At 19.4% G+C, this 5971-nt stretch overlaps 1 pseudogene; it reads left to right on the top strand.

Moving 5' to 3' along the window:
* Nucleotides 1-726: 726 nt before the first annotated feature.
* LOC129781447 (cytochrome b-like) lies at nt 727-1954 on the top strand (annotated as a pseudogene).
* Nucleotides 1955-5971: the final 4017 nt, after the last annotated feature.

Raw genomic sequence — 5971 nt, forward strand, 5'->3', positions numbered from 1 at the left:
TATTAAAACCATAAATTCTAATGACAATAACATACATAATAAATGCTTTCGTCTAGAAATAAATACTAAACATCCAATTATAAATATTACTATAATAAATAATAAAAATAAATTTACCATTAATTTAGTTTTAATAGTTTAATCAAAACCTTAGTCTTGTAAACTAAAAATAAAAAATTTTTTTTTAAAACATCAAGAAAAAAGAAAATTCTTTTTCATTAATTCCCAAAATTAATATTTTTTATAAACTATTTCTTGATATTTTTATAACTTTTATTTTCTCATCTCTTATAATTAGATTAATTTTCACACAAATTAATCACCCTTTAGCTATAGGATTAATTCTTTTAATTCAAACATTTTTAATTTGTATAATTTCAGGAATTTATATCCCAAACATTTTGATATGCTTATATTTTATTTTTAATTTTTATAGGGGGAATATTAGTTCTATTTATTTATGTAACCTCTCTTTCATCAAATGAAATATTCTCTTTTTCAATAAAATTATCAATTATTCTATATTTTATACTAATTATCTTTTTAATAATTTTTTTTTTTATAGATAAAATAATAATTGAAACATTTATTAATAATTACGAAATAAATTTATTATCAAATTTTAAATCTTTATATATAGAAAATATTTTATCTTTAAATAAAATATATAATTTTCCTACAAATTTAATTACTTTACTTTTAATTAATTATTTGTTTTTAACATTATTAGTTACAGTAAAAATCTCTATAAAAAATTATGGACCTTTACGCCCATTATCTTAATTAACAAAATTATTTATGAAATTAATGAATAAACCAATTCGAAATACCCACCCTTTATTTAAAATTATAAATAATGCACTAATTGATTTACCTGCCCCCTCTAATATTTCAATTTGATGAAATTTCGGATCTCTTTTAGGACTTTGTTTAATAATTCAAATTTTAACAGGTCTTTTTTTAGCTATACATTATACAGCAGATATTGAAACTGCTTTTAATAGTGTAAATCATATTTATCGAGATGTTAATAATGGATGACTACTCCGAATTTGTCACGCAAACGGAGCTTCATTTTTTTTTTGCATGTTTATTTACCCATGTAGGACGAGGTATTTATTATAATTCATTTCTTTATATTCCTACATGAATAGTAGGAGTAATTATATTATTTATAACAATAGCAACTGGATTTTTAGGATATGTTTTACCTTGAGGACAAATATCTTTTTGAGGAGCAACTGTTATTACAAATCTTTTATCGGCCTATTCCTTATTTAGGGAAATGATTTAGTTCAATGAATTTGAGGAGGATTCGCAATTGATAACGCAACTTTAACTCGATTCTTTACTTTTCATTTTATTTTACCTTTTATTATTTTAGCTTTAACAATAATTCCACCTTTTATTTTTACATCAAACAGGATCAAATAATCCATTAGGATTAAATAGAAATATTGATAAAATTCCATTTCAACCCATATTTTTATTTATAAAGATATAGGCAGGATTTATTATCTTTATTTGAATTTTAATCACTTTTATTTGAAAATTTAATTATTTATTAATAGACCCAGAAAATTTTATTCCAGCTAATCCATTAGGTAACTCCTGTTCATATTCAACCTGAATGATATTTTTTATTTGCTTATGCAATTTTACGATCAATTCCTAATAAATTAGGAGGAGTAATTGCTTTAGTTATATCAATTGCCATTTTAATAATTTTACCTTTTACTCATATAAGTAAATTTCAAGGACTTCAATTTTATCCTCTTAACCAAATTTTATTTTGAAGGAATAACATCTATTACATGCCTATTAACTTGAATTGGAGCACGACCCGTAGAAATCCCTTATATTATAACAGGACCAAATTTTAACAATTTTATATTTTTTATATTTTATTATTAATCCCCTTTTATCAAAATACTGAGATAACCTTTTAAATTAATTAATAAGCTTTTACAGCATATGTTTTGAAAACATAAGAAAGAAGTAAACTCTTCTATTAATTTTATACTAAAAATCATTCATTATAAAGAAAAAAAAAAATTTTTACTCCAATAAAAAAAAATAAATAATTTAAAGATAAAGGTAAAAATCTTTTTCATGCTAAATATATTAATTTATCATAACGAAATCGAGGTAAAGTCCCTCGAACCCAAATAAATATATAAGAAATAAAAAACTAATTTTAAAAAAAAAAAAAAATCTATAAATATCTCTACCTAAAAAAATTACTACAAATAATATACTTATAAATAAAATTCCTTGCATATTCTGCTAAAAAAATTAAAGCAAATCTACCTCTTCTATATTCAACATTAAACCCAGAGACTAATTCTGATTCTCCTTCTGCAAAATCAAATGGGAGTTCGATTAGTTTCAGCTAAACAAGAAGCAAATCAAACTAATCTTAAAGGATAACAAAAAACAATAAATCAAATATATTTTTGAAAAAAATAAAAATTTAAAAAATTATAACCCCCCCACTAAAAAAATAAATCTTAATAAAATTAAAGCCAAACTTACTTCATAAGAAATAGTTTGAGCAACAGCCCGTAAACCCCCTAATAAAGCATAATTAGAATTAGAAGATCACCCAGCAATTATAACAGTATAAACTCTTAATCTAGTAATACAAAAAAAAAAATAATACTCCTAAATTAAAAGAATATAATTTAATTAAATAAGGAATACATAACCAAATTAATAAAGATAAAAATAAAGAAAAAATTGGAGAAAAATAATAAACTAAATAATTAGATAATAAAGGATATGTTTGTTCTTTAGTAAATAACTTAACTGCATCTCTAAAAGGTTGTAATAACCCAACAATCCAACTTTATTAGGACCTTTTCGAATTTGAATATATCCTAAAACTTTTCGTTCTAATAATGTTAAAAAAGCAACTCTAACTAAAACACAAATAATTAATAATAAACTACCTACTAACCCCAATACATAATCATTAAATACAATACTATTTATAATAATAAAATATTATTTAAATAAATTCTAAATTTATTACACTAATCTGCCAAAATAGTAATTAAATATTATTATCAATCATTTTAATAAAATTTATATTTTTTATATTAGGTCCTTTCGTACTATAATATAATTATTAATTAAAGATAGAAACCAACCTGGCTTACACCGGTTTGAACTCAGATCATGTAAGAATTCAAAGGTCGAACAGACCTAAACTTTAAACTTCTACACCTAAAAATAACTCTTAATCCAACATCGAGGTCGCAATCTTTTTTATCGATATGAACTCTAAAAAAAAAATTACGCTGTTATCCCTAAGGTAACTTAAATTTTTAATCAATATTATTGGGATCAATTATTCATATATTAATGTATAATACAATTAAAAGTTAATTAAATTTTTATACCACCCCAGTAAAATTTTTAATAAAATTATAATTAAAATAATCCTTAAAAAATTATAAAATATAAAAAATAAAGGATCTATAGGGTCTTCTCGTCTTTTAATTTTATCTTAACTTTTTAATTAAAAAATAAAATTCTAAAAAAATTTATATAAGACAGTATATATCTTATCCAACCATTCATACAAGCCTCCAATTAAAAGACTATTGATTATGCTACCTTCGCACAGTCAAAATACTGCGGCCCCTTTAATAATATTCAGTGGGCAGGTTAGACTTTAAATTAATTTCAAAAAGACATGTTTTGATAAACAGGTAAATATATATTTATTGCCGAATTCCTTATATAAACCTCTCATTTATAAATAATTTATATAAATTTATATACTAATTTTATCATAATTAATAAACTTTCTTTATTAAAATTTATATTTTAATAAATAACTTAATTTTAAAATAAATAATATAATTATAAAATAAATTATAACATACTTACTAATAATGACTATTTTTAAGCCTATATTTATTTATTTACTTAATTAAAATTTAAAATTTTATTTTAAAGCTAATCCCTTAAAATATTAATTTTATTAAATTAAATAATTAACTAATTAAATATTTAATTAATAAATCTAAATTAAATTTATTTCTTAAAAAACTAGATATATTTTAAAACGATTAACATTTCATTTCTAAATTTATATTAAAAATAATTATTCCACATTAACTTTTTATAAATTTAAATCTTTAAAATTCGAGAAAAATTAATATAATAATTAATTAATTAATAAACCCTGATACACAAGGTACAATAAATTAAATTTTCTTTTAAAATAAAAATTTTTCAATTTATTTCAATCTTCTTTTACAATACTAATAAACTATAATAAAAATTATTATTTATTTAAATAATACTAAAACTTTAAATTATAAAATTATTTTTATTAAATAATATAAAAAATAAATAAAATTAATAAATAAAATTTATTCAATTTAAATTGAATTGCACAAATTTCTTTTCAATGTAAATGAAATACTTTACTAATTAAGCTTTAAATTGACTTTCTAGATACACTTTCCAGTACATCTACTATGTTACAACTTATCTTATTTTAATAATAAGAACGATGGGCGATATGTACATAATTTAGAGCTAAAATCTTATAAATAATCTTTTTTTATAATACTATCAAATCCACTTTCAAAAATTTAATTTCAAAATTTTATCCATATAAATAAATTTATTGTAATCCATCTCTACTTAAATATAAACTGCACCTTGATCTGACATTTTTTATTAATTTTAAATTATGAAAATTTTATCTTATAATATATTCTGATGACGACGATATACAAATTAAATTAATTTAAGTAAGGTTCAATGTGGATTATCAATTACAGGACAGATTCCTCTGAATAGACTAAATTACCGCCAAATTTTTTAAATTTCAAGGAATATAACTAATACTACTTTAATATTTTATTATTTATTTTTAATAATAGGGTATCTAATCCTAGTTTATTACAAAAAGTTTACAGCTTAAATTTATTTTTCAAATAATAATAATAATAATTTAATAATTTCACCTAATAAATTAATTTTTATATTATAAATAAACAATTTAACTAATATTAAAAATTTTTACTTATATTATTTGTATAACCGCGGTAGCTGGCACAAATTTTACCAATATTAAAAATTATTACTAATACAAAATTTCTTTTTTCCTTTAATATTAATTACTGAGAATAAATAAAACTAATTAATTTTTTAAAAATTAAATAATTTCACACAAAAATTTACATGTAAAATAAAATAATAGTAAAAAATTTAACCATAATAAAATTATTTATATATTATATTTAAAATATTCAAATAAGTCATTTATAAAAAAAAAATAATTAATTTAATAATACATTCATCATAATCAAACAAACAAATTAAACTAATAAAAACAACTTAGCTCAATTCTTTCCAAGTGTCAAAAATTTTTTACACCCCCTAAATATAAAAATATTTTAACTAATAAAATTTTTCAATTAATTTATAAAAAAAAATAATTAATTTAATAATACATTCATCATAATCAAACAAACAAATTAAACTAATAAAAACAACTTAGCTCAATTCTTTCCAAGTGTCAAAAATTTTTACACCCCCCTAAATATAAAAATATTTAACTAATAAAATTTTTCAATTAATTTATAAAAAAAAAATAATTAATTTAATAATACATTCATCATAATCAAACAAACAAATTAAACTAATAAAAACAACTTAGCTCAATTCTTTCCAAGTGTCAAAAATTTTTACACCCCCTAAATATAAAAATATTTTAACTAATAAAATTTTTCAATTAATTTATAAAAAAAAATAATTAATTTAATAATACATTCATCATAATCAAACAAACAAATTAAACTAATAAAAACAACTTAGCTCAATTCTTTCCCAAGTGTCAAAAATTTTTACACCCCCTAAATATAAAAATATTTTAACTAATAAAATTTTTCAATTAATTTATAAAAAAAAAATAATTAATTTAATAATACATTCATCATAATCAAAC

Source organism: Toxorhynchites rutilus, unplaced genomic scaffold, assembly GCF_029784135.1.
Source record: "Toxorhynchites rutilus septentrionalis strain SRP unplaced genomic scaffold, ASM2978413v1 HiC_scaffold_102, whole genome shotgun sequence".
Classification (NCBI taxonomy): Eukaryota; Metazoa; Arthropoda; class Insecta; order Diptera; family Culicidae; genus Toxorhynchites; species Toxorhynchites rutilus.